A 16,840-nucleotide genomic window follows, 5' to 3' on the forward strand; every position below is an offset into this window, starting at 1 on the left:
TGTTTGTATGAGGGGTTGTAAGGAGGGTGGCGAGAGAAGTACAGGGAGGTGGTGAGGGATAGATTCAACGGTTTTGCCGCGATCGAAACAAAACTAGCGGTAACACATGGAAATGATGTGTATGCACATTGACTACCGAGAAGGACAAACACGGCAACACGGGATGGCGTTTGCTAACGACTTTTGCAAAATGGACTTCTCTTCAACACGGGAATATTCCTTTCACTCGTGAATACTCTCCCGTGAACGGTATGATAATGTGTTTTGTAAATGTAAGTGCATATATGGACAAGGATTTTTACTTCGATAAACGTTTCTTGTTGATGTTTGATAGTGAAAAATGAAATCGCTCCAAAGGACAGATTTGTTAAGCAAATAAAAGTGACTAAATATTTTTGATAAGTTTAAAAATTTTCATAATACAAACATGTTTCAAAAAGAAAATATTATTTTGTGTTTAACTTTTCGTGAATTACTATATTTAATTGCAATTTTTTAACAAATCTCACAGAGTGATGCTCCATAAAACATTTTTATTTAATCGCCTATCTAGTTGAAACTCTCAACAGACTCTTCTCAAGGACACTTTATAATGAGTTAATGCTGCCAATAGTGATACTAAGCATGGTATCATCAAAATTTTTGTCACCGCCTCACCTTAAACCCCTTCGTCTTCGTTCGTGTGAGCAATTCTACGACGGTAGCATAACGACCACTTGCTCCCCAGACTCTCGTACATTAATTACGCAAACTACTTTAGCCTCATTAAAACGATGGCGGTGGTGGTGGTGGTGGTGGTGCAAACGTAACGAACCGTACAAAAACCCTTTCGCCCGTGTCGGGTACAGGTAGGACATTAAGTTTTAACCTTTGTCGCCAAATCTCGAAAACATGTTACTGTGTATGTGATACCGGTTACGGTGTACCGACACTGCACCGGTCCATCATACCTTCGCATACCGAGCGGCACAAACCCATCGCCCACCCATCAGGTCACCCTTGAGTGTCATTTTTGTGCGTCTCCAAGGGGTAACGCGTTTCCTAGCGTTACGATCAACCTTTACGTCTGTGATTGTATATGGTGATAAGCTTTTATGAAGGGAGGGTGTAATGTCTGAGAGAAAATGGAAAATTTGTGAATTGATTAAATTGGAAATATTAAACAAATCGATTTTTTAATCTTACAAATTAATTTTATATGGCAAAAATTCTTTTTATTTAAAATAACAAGTAAATAAATTTATATTATAATTTAATGTAATAAAAAAACATTCTCTTCAACCAAGGAAATACATATATTGCGAATCTTTAATGATGAAATATTGTGGGAAAAAGCCAAGAAAATGTGGCCTTTAAAACATGCAGCTTTTCTCAATAAAAGAAAAGCTTTGAGTCGAACATAAATTACATATATATGCCTAAACCAAGTCCAACAAGTTCCACCACATGTGTATGTGATCATTGATTTTTACGTCTTTGGTTTTATTATCCAACCTTAAATCTGGATAAACGACGCGATAGTTAAGGTGTGTTCCTTGGGAGACGATTTTTCTTTCCTTCTTACAATTCTACAAAATCTTTGACCGATCATTTGGAACAAAGCAGAATCGGGCGAGTTGCTAGGAGAATGTCGCACCAGACCTGCCACACGGCCACAAAACGGTGACGAAGGGCCGAAATAAATGGAAATAATGCACATGTGGGTGCGACTTGGTATTGCGGTAAAACCCGGAGGCACGTTACGAATCGTAATTGAGATTTGATTTATGATGATGTGCTAACTTGTGCTAGGGCTAGCAGGCGAGACAACGCAAGATGACGGATAAACGAGAGTCGGGTCGGAATCCCGAATGTCGCACGCGCTAGGCTGCTGCTGCTGTTGTTGCTGGTCTGCTATCCCAACGACCGAAACAAAGGAACATAAATCGATTATGATTCCCAGTATGATATGGTAGAATTTTTCGAGACCACCCCCAAACGCCACATTTGGGCAATGTTGGAACGCTCTGTTGGGAAACAGAGCCAAGCTATAGTAAATGTTATGTCCTCACATCTCACACCAGTATGAGGAAGTTAACCACCGGCTCGAACCGCGTAAAAGTTATCATTTTCAAAAGCTTTTAAAGCAAACATGCTCTACTGTAAAGCGAACGTTTGCGCCGGTTGTCTCCTAGCTCTGCTCTGTACGATAAGCTCCATGTATTTTACAAACAATAACAAACGCCTTTGCATTACACTGATTCAGACAGTGTACTTCACAATAACAGTAGATACAATACCAAAAATTCAACAAACGAATAAAGTTATACAAAAGTGCATTGGAAAAATGGCGTTCCATCTTTTCGGTCTTTAAGATGGTAACCATTAGAAACATATGTCTTGGATTAACTTTTTCTCATCAACTTACGGCCACAATCAGTATCAGTATGGTTTCAGGAAAAAAAATCGCACACACTCCTCGTCGTCCCAAAATCATTTCTTTTGGCCATCATCTTTCTAAAGGACGCAACGGAGTATTCCGGCTGTTAAGAGATTCGCAAGTAGAGCAAACTAACCTAACCAACAGAAGGTTTTCCGGAAGAAGAAAAGCGAAACGAATGCGAAGTAAACTTTTTTAATCTTTTCCTTCCCCATTTTTTTCGGGCTGTGTGACCGTGTTAAACGCGACCCAGTTTTGCGTTTCTTCTATCTGCCGGTGCTTCTCGGCGAACGATAACGTAAAAGAAAAGGATACTCTCGTCGATAGGAAATCGAACGACCGAATGGAGGTGATCGCAGTTGTTAGAGGGCTTTATGAAGAAAATTTTGTAGCTTTTACTAAGATAGAAAGATAGAGAGATAGAGAGAGAGAGAGAGAGAGAGAGAGAGAGAGAGAGAGAAGCAGCAGCTAAAGTAAAGTCCTGAACAAATTGCATAAACGATTCGATACGTGAAAGTGTTGATAGTGTACCTGTAAGTCTACAGGAAAAAAAACACCATCAAATCACCTAAACAGTTGTTTTCCCTGAGATCTTCCCCTCGAGATCTTCCTCTAGTATAAGCCGCTTACAATTACAAGCTAGAGTTTAAGTTTATAGCAATACACTTTCAAAGTTGTCTTAACGTAACTTTTATCTAACTTTCAAAAGCCTGTATCTGTTTAGTAGTTCGGGAGTACACAAAGAAAAATGAATACAAAAAGATGTCTTCCAATAACTTCCTCCTGCAGTGACTTTCTGCTATCGATTGTCAGTTTCAACAATAGTGTTCTTCCTTCTTTTTTTTTTTTGCTCGCTTCGATTAATCTACTGCTGGATTGGACAAGCAATTTTAATTGCTTCTTCCCATTTGCCGGGAAAAGGTGCACAAACTATCCAAAGCAATAGACGATTGGTACACCCGACTTGAGTTACGGAAGTGGTACATTCGCGAACGGCAAATTTTGCAAGTTGCACCAGCGTCCATTCCATGGGTCAGTACTGCATAGCAACCACTACAAAAGCAAAGGCACACAAATTGTACTTCCAGTGGGAGACAATGCCGATAGCAAATCTATTATTAAACAAGGGCCTCTTCGGATGTCCCCTGAACCCGGAATCGATCGACACTCCCGAAGAAAGTACAACGTCTCGCCTTACGGGGAAGGTTTGCGTTCGGGATTCAAACGGATGAAAGCACAGGTGCTGTCCACTGGACAAGATCTTCACAAAACAGACCCGCCCAACCCCCCGGGGGGGAACGGGTAGCGATGAGCAGTTATGTTTTTATTATTATTTGGCAGAAACTGCGCACCAGAGTGAAAGTAATTGAATTTCCAATTCAGTTTTGCTTCTCCCGCCTTTAGCGCCTTGGTGCTGAGCGTCCGGTTTGCTCCGGTCGTTCATTTCATTTGCGCCCAGAGCGTGGAGTTGCGATGGAGTTGGTGTCTTTCTTTGTTGAAAGTATCATGAGCGTCGTGTTTTTTTGTTCATCCAAGGTGTTGTTCTTTACCTGAGCTGGTTGACTAGACAAAATACGTTGGGTAGCAGTTTCCCGCAGTTACGGTTTGCTGTAGTAGAAGTTAGTCAAGACATTCCGGTTGCTTTTGCAGGAGAAAAAGGAGGCAAAAAGTGTCAAACTGTACGATGGTCACCACCGTGTCGAACGCTTAGTTTTTATGATGTCAAGCGGTAGCCCAGAACACACCGGTTTAGGTTCTATTTTTCTTGATGAACGTAGGAGCAATAAAGCTTTGTTTCTTCTCTTATTTTTTGGGGGGGGCGGTTTTTTATGCACCAAAGCATTTCGCGTCCAGCATCGTAAAGCTGCAAAACACCACTGTCCGGCTGTTTTGGAACAACCGGGAAGAGTGTTTTTTGGAAGTCACCCATAGTTCGTACCGTACCAGATGGCTACCATCGGCAAACTAGTTCCATATTACCGACCATTTGCTGCCTCACCAACCAACCAACAACGCGGTCTATTAAGGGTGGCTTTGCTACTGTCCGTGTGCCCAAAAGTGTCTGTATACATGTGATACCCGTCCAATCGCATGTGGGAGGAATAATTTTGGAATTGCAATTTTCCTAACAGCTTGTACTATTTTCATTCCGGCGCCTCAGGGTTATTTATAAATATGGGGTGAATTTTTTTTGTTTTGCTACTTTTTTTGTTATTACCTTCCACTTATTCTCTCCTTTAGCCAACCCAAAAAAACCGATGGTGGGCTTTTTGCTTTCGAACATTTTAATTACCCACGGCACATCCATTCCGACTTAACAAACCGAGCGTTCATTAGCTCGGGGAATGGACCCATGTACGGCGCAAACCAATCTGCTCGCCCAATAAGAACGACTTGCTCGTTCGGAGCCAAAACGGAGGCTGCAACATTTATTTCCATATAAAAGTCATCGTTCGCCACATCGTTTGATGCGTTTGCGGACACCATGTTGTGGGGATGTTGTAGCGAAAGGTTTTCCTACTGGACTGGTATGTTGGGTCGATGTTTATCTTTTCGGGCACACAGTTTTTCGGGAGGGGGACCAACATCGTCATTAAGCTGTGGGAGTATCCTCGAACGGTCCTACTACTAGGTGCTACTGAATTCCGGTGCTACTGAGGGTGATTTGTACGGTTACTATTGTTGCTGATGTTGACCGATTTTAAGAGCCACTGATGGCCAAAAGGGAAAACAATACAATGCGAGTAGGTTGTATGACTCCCGGACAGCGACATTATCCAGCAGCTTTACATATGCTGTCGGAAAATTGGAAACAGATGGCACTCCTGATGCACTGCCATTTCCCACACTTGCAGAAACCTTCCGCCGAATCACTGCCCGCTGGGTGCCGCGATGCGTTGACGTACGGATAATGCGCAAGTTCCAAATTTCAATTTCAACTGTGGTATTTTTACGACACTCGGGAGAAGTGAAAAGCAGCATGGGTATGCCACTGTTGGGTGGGAGTCCTGGGGGTGGTTTTCCCCCTGTGTCTTCCCAAGGCACCAAAATCTCGAGAGTAGAAATCTCGTAGTCAGAATAGAAGCTGCGTGAAGTTTGTCCGCCTGGTTCGTTTCACAAAATCTGCTGACGAATGGAGGTTTTGCCCACCAAAAAAAACTTGCCAGAGTTCGCCGTGGATGAAGCTATGGTTGTGATGGGAACGGTAGTAACGACTAACGGGCTTTGGTATGCCACACAGATACACAGGAACCGCACGGAATTGTACATGGATCCATCTTTTCCCATTGCTAAAGTGCTGCGGATGCGATTTCAGTAATTTCCGTACAAATTGGATATTGGTATTTGAGACGAGTCGTACCAGCGCACGCCAACTGAAGTTGGTAAAGTGGTGTGCTTGCATCAACAGTATCTTCACGCCATGGGAACTCTTGGGTGCCTGCTCAGGACACGCATTCATTGTACAAATGTCTTCATTTCTCGGTACAATTGAAGCATTTCCTCTAAAGAAAAATATCATCCTGACTCTTTCTTGCTGCATTTAAACCTTCTCTACCGTTACCATTTCAATCAACAAACCTACAACAATCAATTCACGATTGATTGCCTTCACACAAATAATGCTATTTAGCGTCCGCGCTAAATTCTCATCAATTTTCTTCCCCCGGCTAACGATGTTTGACGTATTCAATTTTAACCATCGAAATGCATTATTTTTACACACTATGCACGCGTGACGGCATGCTAAACGCAAAACACACAACTGCTACCATTTTGTGCAGTGCACTGGAATTGCATTAGCTTTTCAAAATTGGTTGCGGCCTACGGTACCGAACGGCATCCACCGACGGTTGGTATTTTCGTGGGGCGTGGGAGCGGGGGGAGTCGCGGGAAAAAACGGCATCTGGTGTGGTTTTCGATTTGCTGGCTGCTTTTTGCGGTTGAGACATGAGCCACACGTGCAACGTCCTACCACTATGGTACACACGCAGGCAACCGGATTGCAATGGAAATCGAACTGGCGTGTCAATCGATGGCAATGGGTGTGTGGGTAGTCATCGGTAGGCGAAGAACGTTGATGCTTCGACTGTGGTACAATTGATGACTGCAGATAATTGATTTTTGTAAAACAAAGTACGCTTAATGGATCGCTCCGTAGCGTACAGTGCATCTTGGCGTGTGCTGCAACTTGATCCAATTCGGGGCGGGAAAACCATAACCGCAGGCATCTACCGCACGAAACCACATTTGTTTTCAGTTGTCTTGTGTTGTTCACATAACAAGCAAGCAAAAAGGCAGGGAAGCGGATTCGGTGAAGGGTTATTCTATTTTATCGATTCATTAAAGTTTTGCAAATGGTGTTAGTCAAACATGAAGGCGCAAAAGTAGCTCCTGCATCTATTATTTTGAATTACTTGTGGTGAGAACAGGAAGAGACTCTTGTAAGTACTCAGTAAATAGTAGCTTGAAAAATTGAAGTACTTTCAAACTTGTACGTCTAATATGGGAAAAGTTTACCCAAAAGAAAAACAATATTTCATATACTAAAGCAGAACAGGATATAAAAGTCTTAAGTCTTACAAATTATTTATGCTAAATTAATGTTTTCAACTTTCTCAATCACTTCTAGCTTTCCCTAGTTTTTCTGAACTGCTTGCTATAATTAAATGCTTTGTTATAGAAATCATGTAAACTGGTCGCCTTTTGCAAAGGAAAAACAAATATCACACCCAACAGTATTCATTCATGATCCACCGATTTCTTGCCCAGCAGCATTTCTTGGAACGCAAATGAAAGGAACGCAATGTAAACACTTAAACCGCTTACAACACTCGTTCGGCACCGTTAGCTTCCGGGGCTCCTAGGATGACTCGTTGCGAAATAGAGCCTCCTGACCAGGGGGGAGAGCTCATCATACTGGGTTTTGCGGATAGGAAGAGAACCCCCTCCCCCCAGGGGTTGTGAGAGGCGGGAGTTTGTTTTCCATGCATTATGCTGCCTTACCATCTGCTCAAGATTTTCTCGTTACAGTCACCCTGGCCACACTGGCCCTGGACCGTTTCCGCCTAACAAGACTAATCGGTTCGAGGACTTTGGTCTACCTTTTGGGGACGGGTTTTGTTCTTGACCTTGGTAGCGAAATTGGACAACGTTGGCTTTTGCTGTGCAGCGTAGCGTGGAAATGTTTCTTGTTTTTTTCTTTCATTGCTCTATTTCGCTTCAGGTACATTTTCTCTTTTGGGTGGTGCTATGTGTGTGTTTTTTTTCCTCAAGATGACTTTTTTTGTTTTGTTTTAGTGTTGCTTTTCATTTTCAGATGGCCCTTTCTACCATTTGTTCGCACAAGCTTTTACAACTAGGTCGTCCGAAAATGGGTACATTTAAGCAATTATGCTTCCCGAGCGCTTCCACTTCAGGGTACAGGCACGGGCACAGGCGCGGGGCATCTTTGAAGGTTGTGCTAAGAAACTTTCTTATGCACGAATTGCATACCTTCCGTTCGGTTCTCTGGGCGAGGTGAAGTCATGCTTTGTTCGTTGCACGAACCTGCACACGCACGCGTTTTGTGTGTTGCTGAGAAAACGTGATTCAAATATGAAGAAAGGAAAAGCTACTTTGTACAACTGGTAATGTTCACTTTTTAACAGGTAATATACAAAGTGTTGAGGATTAATTTCCCAATTTCCTGACTTAATTTATGTACACTTTTCACTAAACTAAATGTATTTACAAATTAGCTTATTAAACAATTTTTTAAATATTGAACAGCATTGATGGAAGAATCAAGGCCAAAGTTGACACCTTTTTTATGATCGCTTTGGTGAAACAAATACACGTCCAAAAGCGGTTGAGAAGAGTGAAAAAACTAATAGAATCGTACAACGAATCAACGAAAAACGAACACCATTGTACAGCTAACAGATGCAGATGCGATATGAAGGATATCTACAAACGTTCAGCAGCGGCACGGAAGACGGAATCGAGCAATCGACACAGAAGTGCATCCGGACTCACACACACACAGAGCGAAAGTCTAAAGTAAATACAACATCTTGGACAGAGCAAGCGACAGAGATAGTGTGTTAGAGCGTCAAACGGGTACTAGCGGGTATGTATCCTACTGCTTAGTCACCTTGTCGGACGGCAGTGTGCGTAGGCAGTGATGCACGAGGTCGTAGTTCGGTGGATAGATACCGCCAAATTGTGCGTTCCGTTTCCACACCCGCACCGACTGCTGGCGGCCATAGTGGCGACGGTGACGGATGTATTGTGCTAAGCTCAACGTAGCGGATGTGGAGGTGGACCGTACCCACCGATCCGTGGCTATCCTGGCCAACGTTTCCGGTGGCCGTTTGCGTGCGTGCCGGGACTGGCGGTGCATGGTGGTGTGGTGGTGCGACTGCATGCGTTTGCTATAGTGCATAGTGCGTTGTGGTGTTGGTGGTGATTCCTGCCCTCTCACCCCACGACCCACCTACACGGTATGTGTGCGTTGCGGAAGTAGCGTGCATGTACCATATAGTTGCATGGTGGTGCATTAAGAAATGGTTGGCATTAAAAAGGTGAATGAACAAAAATGCAATGGAAATATAGAGAGAGAAAAAAAACAGAGAAAAAAAACAAACAAAAAAAACAAGAGAACGAGAGTGTTAAAAAGAGGGGGAGAAAAAATAGATAAAAGAAAAGAAAACAAGTTAGTGCGGCATTGCAAACATTACCATTCCGCTATCGAATTCTGTACCGATGATGGCTGTGGAAGAAATGGAAATGGAACTTTTGAAATGGTTCTTCCCTCCCGTGATAGACTCTACCTTGGGGCGTGTTTCTTTCCTTCTCTTTTTTTCTTTTTTTTCTTTTCTCCCGGAGGACGTAATAAAGGAATTATTGCGCAGCGAATAAATGCCGAACATTTTTTATCTTATCATTCATTTTTATGATAGTTCGACTTTTAGCTGCAGCATCATATCTTTAAAATGCGCAATGCAAGAAGTCCTTGTACAAATCATTGGCGGTATTAATGTTGTTTTCGTGTAGTCAAATTTGTGTAAATTAAAAATAAATCATTTAAACCTTTTGTAACAGAGAAGACAAGTAACTTGTTTTACCTCATATTAGCTAGTGAATTTATCTATGAAACGATGATGAAGTGTAAATAAATGAACCTTCCATCATTGTATTTAAAGCGTCCGACAAAGCATATTGAAACTAATATTTCATACTTTCATACTAAAATTTATCGAACGTCGAAATCCCACATAAATCGTGTCAAATTGGTCTTCCGTAGCGATCGGGAATTAGCAACGACCGAGCATGACGTATCATTCTTTTGTTCCGAACGCTTCCGTGGTTGGTGCTATATAAATCGTAAAACCGTGCTCCAACCACGCTCGGGGAACTGGTGGAAGCCACAACAAAAGACTATAAAAGGCCTATCGTACGCTGATGTGGCGGTGGATCGAAGATGTCTAACCGCGAATCGCGCGTGAACAGATAGACAGGATGCAAAGAGGACAACCAACAACCATCAGACCGCCACTCTGCGTCGACGCGCTTTTGACGCGTTGCAACTGAAGCGAAAGCGCTGGGAAAAGTCGTCAAGGCATATTCGCAAGGCAGCGGTTCACAATGCACATCATCGGGGCCAGACGTTATCTGTAAAGACCATTGTTATTCGCACACAGCGTACTGAATCGGAATGGGAAGAAGGTTCACGCGGAGATAAGACGCTCGAATGGTTGTAGTACAACCAAAAACCTTCACCTTACCTACCGCGATGGCAGGGAGCATATAAAATGACATAATTTCATAATTTGCCACCAGTGTATGCCACCCGGGACAATGGAGGTCCGTTGCCTTGGTTGGTCCGAAGATGACACGATCATCATCAGCAGCAGCAACAGCTCGTAGCACAAGAACGAAGGCAGAACGAGCGTCAACCAACCGACCGGAAGCGGAGAACAAATGAACTCCGGTGGTGATGATGGTGGGTGGAAACGTGGCGCAAACCAACGGAAGTTGTGTCGCACCAAATGCGATACGGAAATGTGCGTTTCGAAGGACAACACCCGTCGGCAGGACCGGAGAAGAATGGTGATGCCGGAGCGGATAATAAAAAGAACCGCACGGAAGCTCATTTTTATCGCTGTGAGTGATATATTCGTATCTTTTTTTCTTTTCTTTTTCTTTAGCTTGTGCCATCTTTCTTCAACCCACCATTTTTTGGGGCTTGTTATCATTAGGTCCGTTTGTGACTTCTTGGAATTCGTATCAGAACGTGAGTGTGTTCCGCCGGGCTTAAAGCTTCTCCCGTGCTTTCATGACGCTTCAGAAATGCTTCTTTCCACGTTCGACAAATGGTCGGAAGAATGGGTAGATATTCTTGGTACGACAATCATGTTCCTATACTCGCATGTCCCCCTACCCTACGGCTGCCCGTTTTCTCGGTGCAATGAGGGGGGTTTTTTTCGGGGTGCGCCCGACATCACCACGAGTTGGTAGATTGAGTTGTCGACAGGGGTGCCTACGTTCCCTGGTGGTGCCTGACAGCGAAAGACACCGCGGGAACACCGAACGCCGAGTAGCACGCGATGGAAAACATGGCCTGTTTTTTTCTTTTTCTTTTTTTCGTTCGTGAAAGTACATGGAATGAACTTTTAATGGAGTTTTGCTTCTATTTGAGCGGTTTGCGCGGATGCCGTGATGAGATTGCTAAAATTACCGAACCAGCTCCAGAGAGATTTCCAGAAACGCATCATCACCTCATCATGGGTTGATAATTTAATGGTACGAAGCAGCATCGCGCCCGGGAATGGAGCGGGAAAATGTGCTGAAGAAATGGGACGATCGGTGCTGCACGATCGTAATGAGTCGATGAGCCTGTCACGAACCCGCGGGTAAATGATGAAGTATCCAAGCGAGATTTTGCATCCGCGAATTAAACAATTACTCCCACACGGCGTACACGGGAATGCCAGAGCATTGCAGAACGGAACGAACTCTTTACGAGCCCTGAGCGTAACATTTCCAAACATGAAACGGCAACCCTATCCTTTAAGCAGCAGCAAAAAACAACCTTTACCCTACACGAAAGGATAATCATTTTGGGTCTTATTTTTGTAACGTTTGCCTAACGACATCCTAATGTTCGATCTCTCGGCGTACGATACTTAGCAGGTCGGTTGTACACCACACACATACACACCGGGACCGGGGAAGAATCTTCTGCCTAGATCTCTAGCACTAAGCTCCTGTACACAGCTCAGAAACTACAGGAAACTGTTCATCCTTCGGGCTACTGGTACCGGACCGTACCGATCGATAGTCTTACCGATGGCTGACGGAAAGGAGGGAAGAATCCCTCCCTTAACCATCCCAGCAGCGCGTTATCAACTCAACCAAACAACGTAACAGAAGCAGCAGCCTGACATCGATACTACACTACACTACCCACTCCACAATGGATGGAGAGCTTCCTTTTTTGGGCAAACAGGAACGGAACGTTGTAAACGATGGTAACGGAACGAAGCAAAAGTGGAAGCGAGCTGTAATTTGATCCAATTTCTCGATTTGCTTCCATTTCTCCGGAGTGCCACCGGAAGTGTCTGAGTAAACTGCGTTACAGTGCTGTTTGTTCATATGCGCGGTCCTGGATTCTTCCTGGGTGTTGCTCAAGGAGTGTATGTGGATCTAACCCGAGTGCCAACAAAACAACTCAACCCCATTACCTACACACACACACACCCGGCTTTCCTCCCCCTCACATAATATGTTTTCTTTTCATCTTTCTCCATCTCCGACCGATTGGAGGGTGGGTGCAAATGAATTACCACGGGGTGGTAAATGTTGGTGATGCCCTAGGGCGCTGTTCTTGAAGCGTGCTTTATTATGCTCTGACGTCTCGAAGCATCGATTATGGTGGTAACGTTTAGATGGAGAAGGAAGGTGAGGGAACTACGAGTGGATATCTGTAGCTGTATGGACCGGAACTGGACTTCAAATACGCAATCAGCACGTTAATAGGAGCGTAAATTATCGTCCCTATGAGTGTGGAAAGCCACAACAAACGTTTGACATTGGAACTCTATCCAAATGGAGGAAACATAATCTTAAAAAAAAAATGGAAAGAAAAAATGTAATCACTTTGTAACACTTAACTGATTTACTTTATCTAATTAATATTATTAACTTTATTATTATTATTTTAAAATAAAACTCATTCTTGTTCTATTACAGTTCTAACTTCTCTTCATACAAATTATGAAATATCTCTATTCACGGATTTTCCCACGCTGTGAAACTCAGCACAAAAAACACGAGTGTCCGAAAAAAAACATAGTGCATGACCTTGTTTCTACATTTTTCTCTATCCAGCCGCAAAAACCCAAAGCGCCAAAGTGCAATTTAGTGAGAAAATATTTCAAAAGCACAAACACAAACAAACAGCACGCCTGTAGCACCGTTTTGTGTGCGCACCCACAGTGGCAAATCCTTCTCAAAACCGGATTCCATCCGAGTACTGGTTCGGGCCGGGCAAGAGATGTGATAATTGATGGCTGCACCATAAATTAGTCGTGAGTTATTCATGAGTTCCCCCCCCTGTCCGCCGTGTGGGGCCGACAAAAACTAACTGCGAATGGAAATTGACTTGTTCGTGTTTAAATGATGTCCGCCAAGGGTGCCGGATGGGACTGTATATTTCACAGCCGGCACCGTGCATTCCATTGCCTACAGACAGACAGTCAGTCTGACTTTAGTTTCATGCATATAGACACACACATGTTCGTTTAGAAACACATACACCCCAAAGGGTGGGAAGGATACAATCTTCTTCACCAACGTAACGTGTGCTCAGGAAAAATATTTGGCACATATTCCTTCCGAATGTACAAGCGGACAGTATGTGGAGTGGGGTCACTACAAGGTCTCTCCGGAATATTCCGTTTCCAAGTGTAGTGGAGCATCTGCTTAAATGTCCGGTTCGATCACGTCAATGTTCAAGGGCTCTGCCACACAGCACACTTCCGACTGCAACTACCAACAATCGGACGATTGCAGCTGCAGGTGGCACATAAAGCGTCACTTGTGAAGATACTCCAAAAAATTCAAACACTTCATTTTCGATCACTCTCGTCCTACATCGACACTTCTTCGCTTCTGTGCTCGCACGTTTCGTCGTTCGTCAAAACCTCCACACCAAACTACGCAGACGCTCGGGACCCGGAAAAGGGATGTGCAAGGAAAAAGGGTGAAAAGCGCATTGGACATTGGTATGCAGGTTGAATTTTTTTTCTGCCGTTGCTATTCTCAAACCATGCTCCACCCCTTGAGGGGGAGGGATTGGACCAGAAGCGCAATCTCCAAAATCCGAACATTCGAATCGGTAATGGTGATGCACTCTTCCGGGATGACGTGCAAAACCGCATAAAACTTTGGGAAAAACTTGCATACGTGCCACTGTCAGATGTGAATGCTCTGTGCTTGAGGTTTTTGCTATCGTCCCTGTGCAAATGCAGTGCGGCATTCGCAAAAGCGTGCAGTTTATGCTGCTTTTTTGTTGTTTTGCTGCTGTTTTTCGGTTTAGCTTACATTCAGTACCTGGTGCAAAACTGGGGAGATGGGCAGAGAAATATTCAGATATTCCAGTTTTGGTCCCCGCAACCCCGACACGACAGGGAAGCGATGCAACTTTTGAAGTGCTTTTTTTTTGCTATCCATTTATGTGGAATACGAGATTAAACTCGGTTCTCGTGGTATTGTGGTTTCCGGAAAAAATGCATATAATACTTTGGCAATATATTCTGCCCAATTCGGAGATTTTATTTCCAAATAAAAACGTCTACGTGCCATCACCATTGTAGTATGTTAATGTGTGGCTTCATCGTTACTGAACCAGGTTTTTGTTGGTTTTCAGTTTTGAAAAAGAAACCACAAATGTTTCAGTTACACGAACTAAAAGTAACTTTTTGTTACTGTAGTAATAATATACTTTTTCCAATACATTTTAAAGTTACTTTAATATTGTGCACGTACGATAACTCAACAAAACATTAAGAACTTATTTTCGGGGCCCATCCATCAAGACTTCAAAATTGTCTGATACATCATTATCAACGGTTTTTGGGGGGGAACTATCATCGCTTCATCGTACACGACACGGCGGAGGGATAAAATTTCTTCAATGAACCCAATATTCACAACCCACTAACAAAAGAGTGCGCCTCATTCGTTCGCATTAAGAGTCATGTCGGTGCCGGAGGACAGGTAAACGACGTTATAAAAGCCGGTTATGTCATAAGCTAGCACAAATGTTAGGTTAGGAACCGGAACGATGAGAGGCATCTATCGAAGCACCTATTGAAGCATCATGGGGCGATGGTTTTTACCGTACACGAGCCAGCAAATGCGGCCGATAAGAAGATCAACGAGCTACGGCAAAACTGTACAACCTTGATGCTAAGGAGTCGAGCTTTAGACTTTCATAGGCCCAACTCACACGGGACGCCCACGCCCTGCCCACGTCCACAAGTAACTTCGTAGAAAGCCGAAACAAACCCTCTATGCTTACTGCACGCTTAAGCAAAACAACGCTTTACCGAGTGCTACCCCGAATGCAGCGTACGTGGTATTCTAATGCGGATCGCAGGTATAATTTCAGAATCCTTTTTCACTTCGAGAAGATCCCAGGTATAATTCCCGAACCCTCTTTCGCTTCGCGATTTGTGGACGCGTCCAGGACAGGACCCAATTTTTTTGAAATTTTGTATGACTTCGGCTTTTGTGGACGTCTCATGAGCCGTCATGTGTACGCAACCATAGGTTGCGAAGCGAAAGAGGGTTCGGGAATTATACCTGGGATCTTCGCGAAGTGAAAAAGGATTCTGAAATTATACCTGCGATCCGCATTAGAATACCACGTACGCTGCATTCGGGGTAGCACTCGGTAAAGCGTTGTTTTGCTTAAGCGTGCAGTAAGCATAGAGGGTTTGTTTCGGCTTTCTACGAAGTTGCTTGTGGACGTGGGCAGGGCGTGGGCGTCACGTGTGAGTTGGGCCATAGAGATGCTTCCGAATTTCCCCGAATCGATTCGGAGCGCTTGTTATGTAAGAGCTTATTGTTAACGATAGAAGTACAACGGTTTGTATGACTATAATATTGCTGAAGATTTTATGCCCTTAATAATACGTGCTTATAACAATCGAAATGATTACACCCATGGAAAGTGATAAACAAAAAAGACATTATTGAACAAATCTGTAAACTCCATTAGTTTAACAATGGTAAAACAGCAATTTCCAATAATAATATCCTTGACCGATATGTTCCGATTGGATTGAGATTAATTTTCCGTCACAAGCACACACACACAAACAGACGTACGCAACTCTGAAGTGAGAGTGCGAAGCCGATAAGAAGCAGTATAATTCTTGCGCACTGGGAGCGTCACCGTGTACGAATCTACTAGCGTAAAAGCAGGGCCGGTAAAGGCTACAAAAACCTTTTTTTTCCTTGGTGAGAAAGAAAGATAACCAGCTTCACCTGACCATCCAGCTGCCACCTGGCATGGGTTGTTTTCCGGTAAAGCCGTGCCCAAAATACCCGCACACTCATATTGTTCACCCCGTTCCAGAGGAGCTATCGTACGCTCTACGTCTGATGAATGAAGGCTTTATTTGCACCGCGTTGCCCAAGGCAGGGACCATTTCTAAACCGTCTCTTACCTTGGCCGCGTACACTTGGAAAGGCGAAGACGATGAATGGCAAAGCCGACGATGGTGGGTTTTTGGGGGTAAGATTTATTGGTTATCGATTTTCCCTTCAACTTTCTCACCCTTGCTCATCGACCATGAAATCTCTTTCCTTTTTCCTGCCAGTTTGTGTTGCGTTTTTTTTTTGCCCATGCTTTTGCACGTGAAACGGTGTCCGATCGTTTCAACTAAACCAAGGGAAAATGGATTTTTTTAAAGGATAGAGTGCAACATTGCGAAACTAATAGCAACAATAATAACTACGGCAGGGAGGAGGAAGACGAAATGTATAAACTTAAAGTTCTGATGCAGTGAACTGAAAGCACACAATGTTTGATGGTGAGGGAAGAAAACAAAAATCCTTTCTCAACCCATAACGGATATGTTGCCGTGCCAACGATGGTAACGAAAGCACATCCGAGCGCAAGGAGCATGGAGGCAAAAAAGCAACCACATGAGAAATGGGACTTCATCAGTGGTATTTTTCGGCTTTTCATGCTCTCGAATGTTCCTCCCATCCATCCCATGTCTGACAGAGTTTTCGTGCGCATCCACCCACCAACTAGATGGAGAGCTTCATCAGTGGCCCAGTTCGATCTTGCCCAATGTCTCTAAGTCCCGTTTTTCCTTTGCCACCGACCTGCGAACCGTTCGTTGATTTGGATACTGATGATGT

At 43.7% G+C, this 16,840-nt stretch overlaps 1 protein-coding gene across 1 annotated transcript in view; it reads right to left on the bottom strand.

Annotated features, from left to right (window-relative positions):
• LOC125765198 (neurexin-1) overlaps positions 1-16,840 on the bottom strand; it is a 96,277-nt gene that overhangs the window by 50,106 nt on the left and 29,331 nt on the right. The gene's annotated exons all lie outside the window — the stretch shown is intronic.

Source organism: Anopheles funestus, chromosome 2RL, assembly GCF_943734845.2.
Source record: "Anopheles funestus chromosome 2RL, idAnoFuneDA-416_04, whole genome shotgun sequence".
In the NCBI taxonomy this organism is placed as follows: Eukaryota; Metazoa; Arthropoda; class Insecta; order Diptera; family Culicidae; genus Anopheles; species Anopheles funestus.